General features: G+C 39.5%; 1 long non-coding RNA gene across 1 annotated transcript; it reads right to left on the bottom strand.

The window, feature by feature from the left end:
* Window positions 1-18,018: 18,018 nt before the first annotated feature.
* LOC146629604 (uncharacterized) lies at window positions 18,019-19,981 on the bottom strand. The gene is made up of 3 exons (XR_014906355.1): window positions 19,920-19,981; window positions 18,264-18,381; window positions 18,019-18,104 (listed from the first exon to the last, which is right to left on the bottom strand). It is a non-coding gene; the product is annotated as an uncharacterized LOC146629604 (long non-coding RNA).
* Between the last annotated feature and the right edge of the window lie 472 nt (window positions 19,982-20,453).

Below are 20,453 nucleotides of genomic sequence, written 5' to 3'. Positions count from 1 at the left end.
GCATCCGGTTGCAGTTCAAAAGAATAAACAGTCCTGGTATTATCAGAGCTGGTGTTAATTGTCTCTGGGATATATGCCACAGTTTTAGCAGACCCTGGGTTAGCTGACATGGGTTTAACAGGTTCAGAAGAACAACAGCCCTTTGCTTTCACTGAAGTCTTAAAAATGCCAACCTGGGGGAGATCGGTTATCACGAAGGTAGGTAAGCTTTGTGAATTAGCTCCCACTGACACACCCCGAACAACCCCAAAAGAAAAAGTCTTACAGTTCAGATTGGAGCCGTTATCCTTTTTACTCACCACAGTCGGCCGCTCTGATATCCTGGGGTCCGACTGTGGCGAGGGGCGTCGACGGCGTGAGTGCCGTTTCCCATTTGAAGGCTGGACCGACGGGCCGGGCAGGACACTCTCCGTCGGGTCAGGGAGTGAAGCATGAGTTGCAGAGTGGGTGGTAGCAGGGGGGAGAAGATGAAGCTCGTTCAGAACGAAATTCTGTGTGAGCGGGTGAAGTGAGCTGAGCAACCAGGGGAGACCAGAAACTAAGCGCTGTAGCCGAACAGCTATGCCTTGGCGGAATTCTCTCCCCTCATGCTCGAGCCATAAGTTAATTAATCTGTCCACCGAGTAAATAATGTCCTCCCGGAGCTCCTCGGGCGGGTTGACTGCTGCTGGGTCCATAGTGGCCGGTTCGTACTGTCACGGCTGCCGAGGCGAGCCGTGTGGAATAAATGAGGATCCAAGCGCAGGCAGTCGTAGAGGAGTGAAGGTGATTTATTGAACACAAAAGAATGTGGACAAACAGCAAACGGGGCACGAACTAAACTAAACTGGGAAACAACTAAACTACAGAGCACAAACCTGAATGAAAACGAGCAGAGGAGGATGACGATGAACAGCAGGGAGAAGACACGGTGGATACACAGACTGACACTGAGTAATACAGACGAACCGGCAACAGGCAGGAGAACACACAGAGCTTAAATACACACACCAGTAATCAGGGGATGAGAGACAGGAGGGCAACACAGCTGGGAGGAATCTGGGCTGACGGGACAGGGGAAACGTAAACTGATCACATTCATTTCATTCATTTATTTGTTCATTTTCAGGCACAACAAATACCTATATTGAACATAAAATGCACAAAACAAAAAACAAAAATTGCCTGAAAAAGGAGTGAGACGAAGAAAACTTATTAAATCCCACCCCTATACTCACTCATCAACAAAAAAAACAAACTTCCCGCAGCTACGCCCATCATTGCATACAGACCCATCAACAGCCCCGGGCACATACAAGCATCTAAACGGCAGCTCGCAAACAACAATTAGAGCCTTCATAACTGAATACAGAATATATAAATTATAAATTGCATTACCACAGGTAACAGGCAGTAATAACTACAAGTAACAAACACACATACATATACATACATATATATCTGCACACACATGTACATATATGTACATACATACGCACACTTTTTTTTTTTTGGAATCCATACCAGCAATGGTAAGAGAACAGACATTACAGAGCACACTAAAAGCATCATTGAGTATACTGTGACCAGACCAACTGTTTGTAGAGAAATTTAAATCTATGAATATTTTTGCATTGTTTCAATTGTAAACTCAGACTGTTCCAGATTTTCACACCACATACAGACACACAAAAGCCTTTACGGGTTGTTCGAGTTCTGGGTAATTTGAATTCTCTCACATTATAAACCTTTTCTCGAATTTCAAATCTAGTTTGTAAATTTGCCGGTAAAAGTTTAGTAAAAGCTTTATACAAAATTATGGATGTATTGTAATTAACCAGATCCTGGAATTTAAGTAACTTTGCCTGAAGAAAGAATTTGTGAGTATGATCTAGATAACCAGCCTTGTGAATAATACGCAGTGCTTGTTTCTGTACTGTGACTAATGGATTAGTTGTATTTTTATATGTGTTTCCCCACACTTCCACACAATATGTAAGATATGGAAGAACCAGAGTACAGTACAGAGTACGAAGTGCATCTTTATCAAGGTATGGTTTCACTTTGTTCAAAACTGCGAGGCTTCACACTCACATATGACACGGACCTTCACAATAAAACAGGAAACTCAGATACATGGAACCAGACAAGACATTGAACTAAACAGACAGATTCACAAACAGATGGGGAGACACCATAGACAGACAGGTACAGACGCAGACTTAGAGGCAGATCGAAAATAACACAGAACTTAAACAATCATCATCTAGAAAATGATAACAAACTAAAAGCGCTGGGTCACCGACCCAGGACCATGACAGGGACAAGAAACTCCTCAAACTTCATTGCAAACTTCATTGCAAGCTCTATAACATTAAAGGGAAAACACAACAATCAGATGATAGCTTGTGAGGAATACTTGGCAACAGTGAAGGAAGAGAGCTCCAGCAGCATGAGCTCAGAGGCAACATCAGAGTGAGAATAAAGAGAAGAGAGGAAACAGGAGAGCTCTCAAAAATAAGTGAGAGCCTTTAAGAGGGAGCATGAAAACATGAAAAGACTGCAGGTAAAGAATGAAAAGGTTCAAACTCCAGCAACGATTCTGGTTTATAAAGTAGCTTCATGGAGAACCTGAAGCATTTCTGCCTGTGGCATTCAGCAGGATCACAGTCATTTCCTGATGTCATAATCGTGGCATTTGATACGTTCTGTTATGGTCTGTTATTGCTTTGATCCTAGGTCCTGGTAAGCAGGAATTTCATCCTCACATTTTGTCTAATTTGTCAACATTGTCAAAGCACCGTCATTCATCTTAACTCACTGACGTTTATTCACATCGTCTGCTGAAGAGCTGCAGACTGTACGGATGCAGATAACCCTCGCAGCCACTAGGGGGACCTCTAGCTACAAGCTCAGTCTCAGTTGGAGAGAATTAAAATCACCTCATTTGTGTAGATTTGTGTGTTTAGTGTTATGAACTTAAATGTTTAAAAACTAAATATAGAACATAAAGACAATTAAACTCTGGCGACAGGGAAGCTTGTGTTTGTAGGCTGTGCCGAAACAGCTGGAAACAGTTCAGTTTAGAGCTCCTGATTCACTCTTAAACATCACGGCTCTTTTACAATCGCTGGATCTGGATTTCCTGGATGATTTCAAATTAAAAGCCCTGTGGCCCTGCAAACATTTTATTCTTTTAACGGGGCTTTTATTGTGAAACTTTGTAGGAAATAATGGCTGTTATCTTAGCTGTTCCTTGGACTGCACTCTTCTGGACAGAGATATTGGATGTTGTTCCTAGGATCTGCAGAAGCTACTCGCCTAGCCCGGGAGTCACTGCAACGAGTGTGGTCAGAAGTATCATCCTGAATATCATGGTCATTTTGGACTTTAATGACTTCTTTGAACTAGTCTTTTCCCAGGGTGGAATGATTGTACCTTTAATGGTGCATCTTTAATGATTTTAAACAAGAATCAGGTACAATTTGTTAATCAATTTTATTACTGACATACATGTCGATATTGACATTTAACATCTTAACCAAATTATTAATTTAATATTGTGATTTTTAATGGAAAGATCTGAAATCAGTGCTCAATAAATGTGTCCTCTCTTCAGTAATATTAACAGTATTTAAGCAGGTAAAGTATGCAGAGGTTCAGCAGCTCTTCATGTTTACAAAGAGACTTTATGGAGTGGCTGATGTATTTCTGCTCGAGTTATTCATCGATGCTGCAGCAGGTGCTTGATGTGTTAATTGTTTCTTTATCTCTTGTTTGATAAATTCAGTCTTTGCCCACTTCCCAGTCTGCCTCACACAGTACTCCCCTCTGGGTGTCTCGATCCTGCAGAAAAATCTGTATCATTACTCTGGATCAAAGTCACAGATTTGACTGAATGCTTCGCTGTGGAGGATAACACATCACTTTGGCAAATATTAGTGTCTGTATCAAAAAGACAGTAAATCACAGACTTACACAAATGCCGGTGTTAAGCAAAGGCTGTAGGTTTTGCTGACGGAGAGGATGTGTGACTTTGGGATCCTGTTTTCAAAGAACTTATAACAGCAAACTAAACGAGCTGTGAGAGGAAAACAGATTGAGGGCTGTGTCTGTACGTGGAGACATCCAACACATCACAAACACTTTCATATGTTTTAAATAATTAAAGCTAATGGGGCAACAGAAACATAGTTTTCTTTTTCCAGACAGAGACACTAAGGGAAAAAACACTTAAATCTGATTTTATAATCAAGGGTGCCCAAAATATGCCCACATTTTGCTTTGCATGTGTGAAGATTACAGTGAAGTTTTTTGTTTTTTACTTTAACCCTGTCACACATAGTGGTCACTACAGTGGACAGCTATTCAAAGGCTGTTTTATTGTATTTGTGTCAGTGTTGATGGTATACTTGCACATAAACCACTACACTGGACACTGATGTGTCACTCCATACCCTGCCATGTTTTAAAAAATGAAAAAAGTACACATTTAAAAAAATGCACATACAAGTTCAGATACAAGATTTTTTTCATGCCTAAAGATAAATAAAAATACTTAAGAAAAAAAAACCCTGATTGAGGTTGCCATAATTGATGGATGAAAGGGTTAATACAGAGCACTGCATTTCCTGCTGTGGGGACATAGGAGTGAAAATACATGAAATTGAAAGTATTTCTTGATTTGATTGGTTGTTTGTTTTATTCACTTAATTAGAGGAAAAATGCAGAGTTTGGCGGTTACAGTAGAATTTCCCTCGAGTCTGGAGCAGAGAGTAGGCTGACAGACTTACACGAGGCATCACAGCAGCGAACAGCACGAGCAGCAGTCCCACTGTGAAGCTGAGAGTCCTCATGTTGACTCCTCTGTAGACCTGATGATGCAGATGTTTCAGAAGATGTCTGAGGTGATCTGTCCTATTACCTCACTTTAAGTCTGCTCACATGTTCTTATCTGCACATTCAAAGTGGAAAAGTGTTCAAAAACCCAGTAGGTGGTTAGGTGAGTGGGTACTACTGCAACACGAGACAACAGGAAGCTCGAGGGACTCGACATCGCTGGGAATATCTGACAAAACGAGCTCAAACAAACCGCCCAGCGTTCCACAAACTCTTTACTCTGCATGCACGCACTGGTTTTACATCACGAATACTCAAAGTAGGTCAGACTGGAAATATCAAGCACAGGCAAGTTTAGAGGTTTTTAGGGGCCGTCAAGCACCTAAAAAGTTCGTGATAGCACCCTTAACAGTATCTTTATAAAAAGGGTTGATAACAGTGTCATTTAGTATTATTTTCTGACATTGTTTTCTAATGTTATATTTTGCCAACTCTTCTACTGGAGACAGGACAGAATAAAAACAGGCTTAACTGCACAGTGTTCTTGATGTTGTGATGTTACAGTGCACTCACACACACACTCACACACAGCTGCTCCAACAACGCAGCTCGTCATTAACAAAAATGAGACTTGTGTTGCTGTGACAGAAAGAAGACAAAGAGCTCATTTCATGAAGGTTTTTAAACACACTTTACCTGAAACAAAATGCTGTGACTGTGTTAAGGCTGGATCATTTGAGATTATCAGCTAATTTTACCTTTCAGAGCCATTAGTCTGCTGGCAGCTGCCAGCCAAGGGGCTGATCTACTTTATTATTTTAGTTTGTTAAACATTTCAGTTGATATTCTGCTCAAATTGGGCTTCGTTGTTTGTTTACAGCACAACTGCAGATCCTGGTGAGAGCAAGTCAAAAGGACGTTACCTGTCATGTCAACAGCAGCAGCTGGTGCTGTGCCAGAAAGTGATTTCAGATGGTTCAATGAGTTTATTTGGTTTGTTTGTGTGTTTTACATCTGATTTTTTTTTTTACTTATATCAGTAAATAGAATAAAGGGGTTATGTATAAAATAAAGAAATGACCTGTTTTTGTAGTATCTTTATGACTTTAGATTATAATCGATCCAGTCCATTTTGGTCACTTAAAGTATGTTTATGGAACTGCAATGATATATTTCTTAAACTTTCTGTGTCCCTCTTGAGTAGATCTCTCTTGAAAACACATTTTAATGTCAATGAAACCCAAATGACCCAAATAAATAAAGACTATAAAAAAGTCCAGTTGTAGTCTAGTTTGTGTTAGGGAAGTTGTTTCTGACTCAAAATGACTTCATATCATTCATGAGAAATATTTTTGACTTAGATTGTTATCAAGTCATTTATGGAAGTTTAAATTCCCCTAATATTTGATGGCAAATGCTAGAAAACGCTTTTTGGCACGACCCTGGTATTACATTTGTACGCGCCAGGTTAGCAGATCACACGCAGTGCCTGCACCCCGCGAGTCCTCGGGATTAACTTCTTCATGAAGTCAGCTCTGGCTTAAAGTAAGAAGCAAGAAAAAAAATCCATCTTACAAATTTTCAGTGTCTCCGCTGGTTTACATGTTAATGAGTACAAATAACAGGCAGCTCAAACTTAAGAACACTGTGAGCGCACCGTAATTCATCCTAACTCACCGACATCCGTTCACATGGTCTGAAGAGCTGTTTCTTCCTCCATGCGGACAAGGATGCAGATAACCCTCACAACCACTAGGGGGACCGCGAGCTGCATGCTCAGTCATTTCTGGAACATGACTGGATTTCATGTAGGTTACACAGAAAACTCAAAGCACTGAAAACAGAAAATAAACAAGAAAACACAGAAAATAAAGAAACAGGAGTCATTGTTTCAGTGCGTGTGACAGAGCTGTAACAAATGTGCTGAAGGAAATGGAATTACACACAGACAGGTCGATTAAAACCAGCACTGAAACCTGAACAGATGAAGATACGTTTGCAGTGGGCTGAAGCTGATGGTCAGTGATGATGAAACACATATATAAGAAAATAAGCTAATTTCCCAGATTTTTTATGATTTGGGAGACACGTCAGGTAAAAGTTCAGAAGACATAACAGTCATTACCTCACAGGTGTACACTGACATTTTTCTCATTCCTCTCATAGACAAGCCAGCATCACAGTGCTCTCTGTGAACCTGATCTGAAGACCGTGCAGTCCCCTGCAGACATGCAGTCGTGGTCAGAAGTTTTGCAGACACTCATCACAGGCATGAATATCATGGTAATCCTGGACTTGGACTTTAATGATTTCTTTGAACTGGTCTTTTCCTTTGCTGGAATGATTGTACATCGTATTATCTTGAATGGCTTAAAAACAAGAACTGGGTGCAGTCCAAACGCCACTAATATTCGATCCTCTCCAAGATGCACCTCGACCACACATTTTTATTAGCCATCAAGCTTCTGATACAATTCTGGCCAAATATATGACCACTTTTTGTCAGAAATGATAGAGTTCATTTAAATTGTTTGGTTTCTTATGGTTAAAAGCTGATGCTAGCACCTCCATGTGTGGCAGTTGACCCAGTGCTCTTTGGTTAGAAAGCCTCACCTTTATTTCTGCAAATATACCGTCATTGTAGCCAAACAGCTCTTAGCTCCTTGGACTTTGTTCTGAGTATTGGTGAATCTACTGAGTGCTGTTTTCTATCATGTAATCAACCATAATCAGTTGATAATAGGCCTTATGTAGTTGAAAGACGCTGAAGAACCTTCAGCACCACTAATAAAAGATTTAAGTGGATGTATGTTAATATTTGAAGGTGTAAAATCACTCTGGAAAAAGAACGGTTCAATAACCATGATGTTCATGCACATGACTTCTGAGTTACTGAGATCATCACTGGTCTGAAACACACAAAAGTCAGCCTGTGACCACAGCAAACAAGCTTAACTTCAGCTCTCCGGTAATATAGTCGTGGTTGCTGGTAGTTTGAAGATAATTAGTGTGGATTTATTGCAATAAACAATATCTAATATGACAGAAGTTTGATGAACTTTCATCTTTGCTCAGTCTATTTGCTTGTCCAAGCTAAAGCATTCATCTGCTCACTGCTCTACTACTCAACACTCTCACAGTCTGTTCTCTAAAACCTAAAAGAGGAATTATGGATTTGATCAACTGGTCCCTGAATGCAATTGACACCCACTTCTCAACGAGAAGCCTGGGCTCGGGAGAGCCCGAGGGTCATGAAATTGATATGCAGTTGTTCGCACTAAAGGAATCACCACCATCATTTCATGCGGCTACCATATCGGTGCCAGCTGTGGATCAAGGTTCAGAATCAGAATCAGAATGCTTTATTAATCCCGAAGGAAATTAGGGAGCTTAGGTTGGAGCTGAACATAACAAATTCTCACCCTGATAACAGACGGTGTTTAGACTGTTCCTTCCTATCCTACGCAAGGCCACCTGGGTCGGCTGGAAGACTGTTTACTTCGCCTGGCTGTGCGAAGGACACTCTATCAGCTAACTCAGGACACACACACACACACACACACACACACACACACTGATACACACTCACCCCCCCTCCCTTTCCAAACGCCTTCGATACTTGTCCCCACCCGGGGAAGATGGCGGGTCAACTGGACCAGTGCAGATATGCTGCAGGACCGGATGCGCTTACTACACCGGCTCTCTCTCACCCTTTACCCACCCCTGTTGCTTGTCTTGTGTTTCTGTGGGGAGTGGGTTTTTTTGTTCTCAAACTGTTCTCCCATTTAGGAGCTCAGTCTGAGTGGAGTTTTTTTTTCTCCTCCTCTCACCTCATGTTGTGTATTTTCGTAGTTTTTTTTCCTATCAGCCTACCTCTCTGACATGTTTCCCCAATGTGATGCATGTGTAAAGTATGTTTGGTCAGAGGGTTCCGTTGTAAGTGTGCATGTGCCATTTAGCGTGCTGTAACCCATAATTTCCTTCGAGATTAATAAAGTATTTCTGATTCTGATTCTGATTAACTGTGACCCTGATCATCTTTTTTTATTTGATGTTTTCTTGCCCCACAACATATAGACCTTTGTAAATAATTTAAAAATCACATTCTTCCACTAGTGTGTGTTACTTAGAAAAAGACTGAAAATCTGAAAAAAGGGTATATTTTCCTACAGATGCCAGCTGAGGGGGAATAGGTAACCTTTTTATGTTTTGTTGTCGTCTCCAGGCAGGGTCACATACTCCAGTTTCCTCAGATGTGACAAACATGGACTCAAGGATGAACTAATTATTTGTGGTGTTTTATTTTATAGGTTGCTTTGACTAATTCTGACTATACACAAACTGTATGCAATGAAATTGTATGTATTATTGGGTTTTTATCCTAGAGGTCAAAGGTCAACTACAACCCAAATTTTGTAAAATGTGGAATGCTGTGTAAACAAAAAAAATATAAACAAAAAAAGAAGCAATGATTTCAAGATCACAGGCCCACGTTTGCTACTCTGAGCATCTGCTTTACTTTAATAACAGTCTGCAAACATCTGGGAGCTGAAGAGAGCAGCTGCTGGAGTTTTGGGAGAGCAATGTTGTCCCATCCTTGTCTGAGAGGATTCTAGCTGCTCAGCTCTTCTTCTTTGTCTTATATTTTGTTTCATGAGGGATTAAATGTTTCAGCTGGTGAAATGTCTGGACTGCAGGAAAGTTCAGCACTCTGACTCTTCTGTTATGAAGCCATGTTGTTGTAACAGATCCAGTGAGCAGTTTAACATTGTCCTGCTTAAATATGCAAAGCCTGAAAAACACACTCCAACCTCTGACATCAAGGCAGCATTTTTCCCCTGAGAGCTGCACTGGATATTTTCTCTCTTTTTAGACCATTCCCTGTAAACCATAGAGATGGCTGTGTGAGAAAATCCCAGCAGATCTGATGTGCCTGAAATACTCAGACCAGCCTCTCTGGCACTAACACATTCTGATGCTCACTTTGAACTTCAACACTTCGTCTTAATCACGTCTACATACAATGAACTGCTGCAAAAAGTACATTTAACATCCAAAATAATCATGATAAAAGGTAAGATAAATTATTAACATAAATAAGCACAAGTAGATGATTGTCAAAGTCTGCAAAATAACTTAAATAGCATCAGCATCTAACATGGTTTTCTTTTCAAAAGTAATCTCCACTCCTCCTATTCATTTATGAATATGAAAATAACACCTTTAAAAAAATCTGACCTGCTAAATAAAACACACTTAGCAGCACCACATAGTCTGTTCAGTTTTCACACTGCACTTGTGTAAGAAAGCATTTGTGCAGATAAACAAGTTTAACTTTCGAGCAGCTCAGGAAAGTTTTCCCTTTTCAGATAATGGGTTTGTAAAATGTCTTCTTAGTCCCATAGTGCACATTCACCTTCACCTGTACAAACTCTACTGACAAAACTTTTATAACCAGCATTCAGATCAATTTAAAAAATTAGGCCATTAAAACACACTTTTACATTCACAGTCAGAGTCGTTTAGTTTTATGAAATTCAACTTTAATGAAGAATAAAGCAGAGCGATACAGAGTGATGTATAAATGCTTCAGATATACTGTAGCTGCATAACAATGAAGACAGTGAAAAAAATGAAAATGATGAAAAATGATTTACTACTTGTTATATATACAGCTGGATCCAAAAGTATGAGAACATCTCTAATTTGTGCACGATTTTCGTTTGAATCTGGAAATAATCTGAAAGTCTGAGGAATCAAAACCATTTAAAACTGTTTTTAACTCTGCATTAGAGATTAGTGCCAGGAAAATGAGTGTGTAAGGAGATAAATAGCAGAGGAAGTGAAACCACAGTGGATCAAACCTGCAAGGAGACTTTAAGTCTGGAGGTGGTTTTGTATTTCTGTGGTTCTTAAGCACTTTCACTTTGCTGTAATATCATTTACAGATGATCAAGGACGGAAGAAATGTCATGAAGTGCCACAGTCGAGCTCACGGAGTGCTTTAGAATGACCCGTTGTTAAGTATGTTTGATTTCATTCACCTGTGGCAACAAGACTGAAAACACCTGAATTCAAAGAGTCCCAATACTTTTGTCCATATACTAAATACTGAAATTTATTTATCTGAGGTTTAAAATTTTACCCAAAAAGTTAAACTGAATTTGTGATTTGTAAACATTTGAAAACACAGAAAAAATAAATTCATTCTCCCTTCATTAAAAGTTACAGTATTTAAGCGAGTAAGTTATGCAGAGGTTTGAAACTCCAGCATTGCCTCGAGTCTACAAAGCAGTTTTATGCAGTGACCGATGATTTCTGGCTTGTGACATTTATTGGAGCCATGGCAGATTTTTGATGCATTTATTGTGCTCTTTTGACAAATTCTCTCACTGCCCAATCCTCATCCTGTTTCACACAGAAAAGCCTTTTGGGTGTCTTGATCCTGCAGAAAAATCAGTATCATTATTTTGCTCTCATATTCCCATATTTTACTGTCAATAGCAGAGGTACAGTTTTGATGTGGATAATCATACATGACTTACTTGGCAAATATTAGTGATCGTATCTAAGAGACAATGAAAAACAAACTTACACAAATGCTGGTGTGGAGCACTGACTGTGAGTTTTGTTGATAGAGACGATGTTCACCTTTGGGATCCGTTTGTCAAAGAATTCAAAACAGCAAACCTCAGGTGAATTCACTGCCTTAGCTGTAACAGAGAAACAAGGATTACTCAGTGCTGCATCTGCTTCTAATGACTTCTCCAACATGTAAAATAAAAAACCTACAATTTCTCGTGTTATAATAACATGTTGAAAAATATTCCTATCCTGTAAAAACTGGGAAAAATCCAACACGAGTGCAAAACAGAACACATAAATAAGAAATCCTGAGTAAGAAAAATATTTTAAACACTTACTAATTGTTATTAATAAGTTTTAATTGTTGTTAATTATGAATCTGACAGAGTAAGTAAAGTAAGTGTTCAAAGTTTATTTATTAAGCGCTTTTCACAAACAGGCGGTCACAAATCGCTGTACACAAACGGCTAAAATAAACAAGAACATTAGTAGCTGTCTGCTCTAGTCTTTAGTCCCGTACGGGGAACAACCACTAAACTCTGAATCTGGGAATGGAGACAACGAGCAGTAGTGTATTTTAAGCCGAGATAAATCATCTGGGGTCTGGGCATTTACTGCTCTGTATCTTAAAACAAGAATTTTAAATTGAATTAAAAAATATATTGGGAGCAAATGTAAAGAATATAAAATAGGAGTGATGTGAGCTTGCTTGCTAGAATGTGTGACAAGACTGGTCGCAGCATTTTGTATAGCTTCAGGAGAGAAAGAGATGATTTGTCCAAGCTGGTAAACAGGACATTACAATAACCTAAACGTGATGACACAAATGCATGAAGATTTTTTTCTAGTTCAGCTGAGAAGACCATATGATAGAGATGTTCATTAAATAAAAGAAACAGGAACAAAACAAAGATTTTACATGCGAGTCAAGGCCCAGAGAAGAATCAAATATTACTCCAAATATTTGACTTAACAGTTGGACAGAAAGAAGCAAGAACCTGATTGATTTTAGCATATAGTTCAGGAGGAGCTATGATCATGGTCTCAGGCTTGTTGTGTTTAAAACAAGTTAATTGCTAGATAGCCAATCAGTAACCTGAGTTAAGCAGTGGACTAGGGTGGACAACCTATCCAGCTGATGAGGTTTAAAAGACATATATATCTAAATGTCATCGGCATAGAAATGATAAGAAATGTCACTAAAAGATTGATTAATGTCAGCTAAAGGAAGAACTTAGAAAGAAAATAATAATGGACCCAAAACTGAACCCTGTGGAACCCCACATGTTAGGGAGGCAATGTTAGAGGAGAACCTGTCTGTTCTAACAGAGAAGGTCCTAAAAGATAAGTAGGAAGAAACCAGTCTAAGGCAAAGCCAGATACACCAGCCAAAACTTCATATCGAAGGCTGCACTGAGATCAAGCAAAATGATCACAGACTTATTCCCCACATCAGAAGCCATTAAAAGATCATTATAGACCCTCCAGGATTGCCGTCTCAGTGAAGCGCTGCCTCTGAAAGCCAGACTGAAAACGGCCAAGAATCTGTAATCTGCAGCCTGATGATTACAAGTAGAGTTGGCATCAAGATTCTGTTTCTTCCGTAGAGGAGTTACTGTGTTTAAAATAGGATGGAACATGACTTTGTCTCAATAGCTGTAATTGGAGAAAAAGAAATACATGACCCAGGGCACTGAGGCCATCTACATAAGGGGAGTCAATCACCTTATTAACAAAGTAATTGAGAAAAGTTTACATCAGAAAGTAGCACAGCATTCTGAGTTGGAAATAGAACCAATAACGCTGATAGTCTCAAATAATACTCTTAGTAAAAGTATTGGGGTAAAATATAATTAATAAAATTCATGAAATAGTGACTTTTTAAAAATACTTTTATTTGCTCAGGCTTTCTTTAATAATGAGAACGTGATAATAATAATAATAATAATAATAATAATAATAATAATAATAATAATAATAATAATAATAATAATAATATCCAATCATAAGCCATTATTTTGTGCCACTATTCTCAAATCAGGTTGCAGGAAGACGAAGCAAAGAAGCCCAGACCTGTTTCTCAAGCCGATCTTTACCCCTCAAGCTCGGGTCTTCTACCAAACACCTGGGACCTTAAGGGTCCTGTGCAGTATCTCTGCTGTTCCGAGGACTAGGCCCTTCTGGACAGAGATCTCCGATTATCACTGGGACCCTCCACATCTTCTCAAGCTCCTTTGTTAGCCCTTGGTATTTTCTCGAGCGTATAGTCATTTGATCATTTCCATTTTTCCATTTTGGTTTTATTCATGAAAATCACAGTAGAATAAAGTAAGCTAGAAGACTTACAGGCATCACTGTGGTAAACAGTGAACAGCACGAGCAGAAGTCCCACTGTAAGGCTGAGAGTCTTCATGTTGACTTCACTGTAGACCTGATGATCCTGATGTTTCAGAAGATGTCTGAAGTGATCAGTCCGAACACCCCGCTTTAAGTCACGTTCTCATCTGCACATCGAAACCAATTCTACGAAAAGTGGAAAAACAATCAACAGCCCCAGATGGTTAATAGATTGGGTTTTTCTGCAACATGAGATAACAGGAAGTTTCAGAATATCAATCTGATTATCTGATAAAACAAGCTGAAAAAACCCAATGAGTGTTCTACAAAGTCCTTACAATGCATGCAGTATCTTTATCTCATGTCTCAAACAACGCAGATTAATAGGTCAGGCTGTAAATAGTACAGTATAATTTGATGATAAATTCAATTAACAGGGATCTTTTTGTGGTTACATGTCTTCCATCTTATGGTTTTAGAAATTGTCGAGCAAACACTAACGGCCTCGGCAAGTTGCTTGAAGAGTTATACCAGATAGACAGAAGGCAACTAAACTCTACTGAAACATCCAAGCTATACTATCAGTGGCAGTGGGACAATGTGAGAACAGCCACACCAAGGCAGTACAGTGCGCAACACTGGATGTGGTGTACAACACTAGAGGCCAACTTCAAGCCAGTGGCACAACTTACCATAAAGTGTGGGATGTACCAAGGAGATGGCCTGTGAACACTGCTGTCCTGCATAGATTTGAACCCCCCTCAGTGCAACCATTAAAAAGACTGGCTATGGATACCAACTACAGAAAGGAGCAATCATCAGCCTCCTCCTCTGCATGGATGACATCATGCTGTATGCCAGGAACAAGACATTGATTCACTGATTCCACCACGAGAATCTACAGCAGGGGTCGGGGAACTCCAGGCCTCAAGGGCCGGTGTCCTGCAGGTTTTAGACATGTCCTTGATCCAACACAGATGATTTAAATGGTTAAATTACCTCCTTAACATGTCTTGAAGTTTCCAAAGGCCTAATTATTTGACTCAGGTGTGTTGACCCAAGGTTAAAAGCTGCAGGACACCGGCCCTTGAGGCCTGGAGTTCCGCACCCCTGATCAGAGCAACGACATCGGAATGTCAATCGGACTGGAGAGGTGTAGTCGGAGGGTAATGAAGAGAGGGAAGGTAGTCAGAAGTGAGGTGATTGTACTACTAGACGGTAACATTACAGACATCGAGGACAGCTACAGATACCTAGGAATCCCACAGGCAAATGGGAACTAAGACGAGGCCACTTAGAAAGCCGCACCTAAGAAGTCCTGAGGAGTCAGCTGAATGGAAAGAACAAGATCCAGGCAACCAACACCTACACCTGAGTTTTTCAAGGTTCAAGGTTCAAGGTTCTTTATTTGTCACATGCATAGTTATACAAGTATAACACACAGTGAAATGTAGCCTGACACGCTCCTCGACATGTGCAAAAATTGGGGGGGGGGGGTGTAGAGGAAGAACATTATATATATATATATACATACATATAGTAAATACATACATATAGTATATACACTGGGTGAATGTGCAGTAGTAGCAGCAAGCAGGTGAATTCTGTACATTAATATGAATAGACATCTGACTATTTTACAGGATAGACAATATAAACATATTTAAAATTAAAGGAATTGAAATGTACATTGTGCCTTGGTTTAGAGTGTCTGGAAGAGAGTCCTGTCTCAGTCAATTATAGATGATGTGAGAGGGCGGGTGTGTGTGTTTAGGGCACGGATGGCTTGGGGATAGAAGCTCCTCTTGAGTCTCTCTGTCCTTGCCCGGAAGATGCGGAACCTTCTACCAGATTGCAGAAGTTGGAACAGTTTGTTGCCAGGATGGGATGGGTCCTTCAGTATCTGCGCTGCTCTAGTCCGGCATCTCCTGGTGTAGGTGTCCTGAAGCGGGGGGAGAGCAATCCTGCAGCAGCGTTCTGCTGTACGGATCACTCTCTGGAGAGCTTTATGGTCCTTCACACAGCTGTTCCCGAACCACGATGTCATGTTCTGTGTGAGGATGCTCTCCACAGCGCCTGTATAGAAAATCCTGAGGATCTTTGGAGAGACCCTGAGCTTCCTCAGTTGTCGTAGGTGATACAGGCGCTGCCTAGCCTTTTTGGTCTGGACCTGAATGTGGGCAGCCCATGTCAGGTCTGAGGAGATGTAGACACCAAGATACTTGAAGGACTGCACCCTCTCCACTGGAGCTCCATTGATGATAATGGGCTTGTAGTCTCTGTGCTGACCCCTTCTGAAGTCCACCACCAGCTCCTTGGTCTTGCTGACGTTCAGCTGGAGGTGGTTTTTAATACATGGGAGAATGGATCTAGGATTTGATGTTGTTTACATCAAATTATTTGAATTTGATTTCTATCAGCTCAAATCAGTCTATTTTCCTCTGGCCTTCACAAAGTATTTTCTCCCCAAAAAAACGCTGCTCACTGGATATTTCCTCTTTATCAGACCATTCTCTGTAAACCCTGGAGACCCTAAAGTGTGGGAAAATTCAAGTAAATCAGCCATTTATGAAATATTCAGACCAGCTCGACTGACACCAACAACCACACCACATTTAAAGTCACTTAAATCTCCTTTGGCCGATTGGATGATTAGATATGAGTTGAACAGCAGATATGGTGCAAAATGTAGTTTGATTGGTTTTGGTCATATACAATCACAAGGAAATCATTTTTAAATGCTTTTCAACAGAAATGTTTGATACTACAGATCATTTTACCTCAATTGCAAGAAATGGAAAGGTCACTGACTGTTTGACTGAAAGATTAATGTTAAAAGTTCAAATGTGTTAGTAGACACAGAGGATCGTCAATGTCTACAAAGTAACTGACATCATGACATGCTTTTCCTTTAAAATGCCCCACCTCTTTATGGGAACTGTAAAGAACCGCAGTAACATTCTCACCACTCCGTCTCCCACATGGAAAATATACAATTTATAAATATGTCACATTGTGCACATTCACCTTCAACTGCTTCTATTAACACATTTTCATAACCAGCATACTTATAAATTCCAAAACAAAGGCCACAGCATGAAAACACTTTTACATTCAGTGTCAGATGGAGTCGTTGAGCTTTGTGAAATGAAACTTTAATGAAGAATAAAGCAAAATAATAAAGAAAGACAAAATCTTTTTAGATACACTGTAGCAGCATAACAATAACACAGTGAAGACAAATGATCACATGATTTGATACATGTTATACGTAGCTAGATCCAAAAGCCTGAGAACACATTTAACGTGCGCAAAACTTTCATCTGAACCTGAAAATAATCTCAGAGTCTGAGGAATCAAAAATATTTGAAATTGTTTTTAACAATCGCTCTCAGAGATTAGAGGCAGGAAAACAAGGGCCTTTGTAAGGTGAGGGAGAGATACCACAGTGGATCAGACGGTGAGAGTTTAAGTCTGGTGGTGTTTCCAGACCCAGAGCTGAACACCTGATGTGAGTCAACTGCACCCTGACTGAGGGCAAGCAGTGATCCATTCTTCAGAGATGTGCTCCAACAGTGATGTAGATCTTTGTGGAGAAGAATTCACACTGCAGCAGGATATTGAAGCCAAACACACCTCAAAGCTTTGGAGAGCTGCTTAAAGAAAGCCTAAGAGTGCTGAACATAAACTTTGCTCATCAAATGAGGCTCTTTGAGACACAGTCACATCAACCTGGGTCAACATGGCTTAATGGAGGGTAGGCGGTGTGGAATACTATATGGACAAACGTATGGGGTCACCTACACATTACACCTACAGGCCATGAAAACCCACATCACAATTTTAATTCCAGAAGAGGAACTCTGGAGTTTCTTAGTCACCAAAACATTGGAGACTTTTTCAGCACTCTGTCTTTGCACTCACTAACCCTGCCATCTAACTTGATGTCGTCTGGCACTTCATGTGGTTCTTCAATGCTCCCATCTTACAGTAAGAGCACCTTCAGATGATTATGGGATATTAATGAGGGAAGACACTTTATCAACTGAGTTTTACATACTGGATTAACATAATTCCCAAATTATGAAGTTGATATTGTGATAATGTAAAAAAAAAAAAATTGAAATCAGCATAAAATATATGTTCTCTATATTCTGCAGCTGTAATTAAGCAGGTAAAGAATAAAGGGGTTAAAATTCCAGCAACAGTTTACAAAGTAACTTCATGGAGTGAAAGCATTTTGTGATTTTTGAAGTGTTAATTGTAGCATTGGTTCAATTTTCGCTCTCTCTTCTTTAACAAATTGTTCCATTGCCCACTTCACAGTCTGCTTCACACAGAAAAGCGTTCTGGGTGTCTCGATCCTGCAGAAGAATCAGTATCATTATTTTGCTCTCATATTTACACATTTTACTCTTAATAGGAGAGTTATGCTTTAATGTGGACGATTATACATTGCTTATACATTACTTCATGGCAAACATTAGTGATCGAATCAAAGAGACAGTGAAAGACAAACTTACACAAATGCTGGTGTGGAACATTGTCTGTGAGTTTTCACGATGGACACGATGTTCGCCTTTGGGATCCGTTTGTCAAAGAAGTGAAAACAGCAAAGGTCAGGTGCATTCACTGCCTTAGCTGTAACAGAAAAACAGGGATTACTCAGTGCTGCGTCTGCTTCTAATGACTTCTCCAACATACCAGATATAAATAAGGTTCATGCTCATTAGCTGCTTCTGGGTCCAAACTCTCCCCTTCAAACGAACACTGCGGCACCACTGAGAGTTACAAACTGTCTAAATTCTTTCATCTGTAATAAAATCATCAGCGTTGCTGCTTTACCAGGCGTAACAATTAAGTTTAACATCCAGGCATCCATGAAAACAGGATTTATAAAGTTTAATGGAGTTCAAAGTTAGCAGGGAATTAGCTCGATAGTATCTTATATTTGGATGGAAACTATGTTCTGACTACAAGTTAAATTTCTTTTAGCATTTATTGTTTGTTTTTTTTATTGTCACAATTCCAACCCTCCCCCTTTATCTTGCTTGGGACTGGGAAAAGTGACACAAAATAGGCACTCTGGAGGAGTTTTTTTTTTTTTTTTAATGAGCGGGTAGTTTTATACCTTGTGATCCACAAAAAGTAACAGTAAAAGAAGAACTGACTGCGTAACAGTCGGGGGGGATTCATTTGCAGTTTGGACGCGTAGGTGTGAACATCTCTTGCTCTGACAGCAGCTGAGGGCGACTGCTGCGTGAGGTCTATCACCAGCAAAAGTCGCCAGATTTGTCGCTGGTGGCTTTTTAGAAAAAAAGTCACTAAGGCGGTTTAAACCCCTCATACACACAATATTAACATGGACTGAACCACTACTCACAACCAATGGCCCTTTATATAACTACTGTATAAATTATCCATATATCTCACTGATCTCAACTGCACTACTGTAAATGCTGCATAGACAATCATACTGTACAATATAATAATTATAGTTTTACAACTGTTTATTAATACTCCAATTGTATATCTACAATCTATATAGTTTTCACATTTTTAACCACATGTATAACCTGTTATATAGCCTGTACATAGCTTGTTCACTCACTAGAGCTATAGCCTGAACATACTTACACTTATAGTATATTCATAACATACCTTCATACCATGTACATTGTAACATACCTATAATAGATCCATATTGTGTAATATCTATATTATTGCTAAAGAACTTTCTGGATGGATGCAAACTGCATTTCGTTGCCTTGTACTTGTGGCATGTGAAATGACAATAAAGTTTAATTCTAATTATAAAACTTGCTAAATATAGTGACAAAGTCACTAAGTTAGCAACACTGGGTTCGTGCGTCATCACTGCAAAAACAATTTTAGAAAGTCTTGTTCATCCTATTGGTCCAATTGAGCTAGTTAACTAGCTTTAAAAAGCATTATTTGTAAATAAATAAATAAATGTACTATGATAATTTTTTAAGGCACAGTAAGACGCTGGAAAATTTTATCCGCTTTTTAAATTAAAAAAAAATGAACTAAATATTTATGCAAAAATTGCACAGATAGATGACAAAATAACCATCATATAATTTCTCATGGCAAGAATTACTCATATTTTGTGTGTGAAAACAAGAATACCTGGGAAAAATCTAACACAGACTTACAGGCATCGCTGGGGTAAACTGCAAACACCATGAGCAGCAGTCCCGCCGTCAGGCTGAGAGTCTTCATGTTGACTGCACTGTAGACCTGATGATAGTGATGTTTCAGAAGATGTCTGAAGTGGCCTCCTGAGCTTTAAGTTGCTTTCTCATCTGCATATTCAGTGCAGTTCTAAGGAAAGTGGAAAAATGATCAACAACCCTGAAGGTGGTTAATAGATTGGGGTTTCTTGCAACATGAGACAACAGGAAGTTTCAAAGACTCAATATCACTCTGATTATCTGATAAAACAAGCTCAAACAAACCACTTCATCTTCTACAAAGTCCGTACGATGCATGCACTGCATGCATACTTGTATCTCAACTCAGAGTAGTAGGTCAAGCTGCAAATATTAAGCTATAATTAGATGGTAAATTCAATTAACAGGGATCTTTTCATGGTTCATTCATTCTTTGTTTCCCATTAAACCTCTTCTGTCATTTCATAATTTTCCTCAGTACTCCTTAATCACCAATTTCTGCACAACTGTCCTTCA

Source organism: Diplotaxodon limnothrissa, linkage group LG7, assembly GCF_057381915.1.
Source record: "Diplotaxodon limnothrissa isolate DT_005_m linkage group LG7, D_limnothrissa_male_GT1.1, whole genome shotgun sequence".
In the NCBI taxonomy this organism is placed as follows: Eukaryota; Metazoa; Chordata; class Actinopteri; order Cichliformes; family Cichlidae; genus Diplotaxodon; species Diplotaxodon limnothrissa.
Note: the sequence above shows the minus strand (reverse complement) of the source record. Positions and strands in the feature narration are given on the sequence as shown.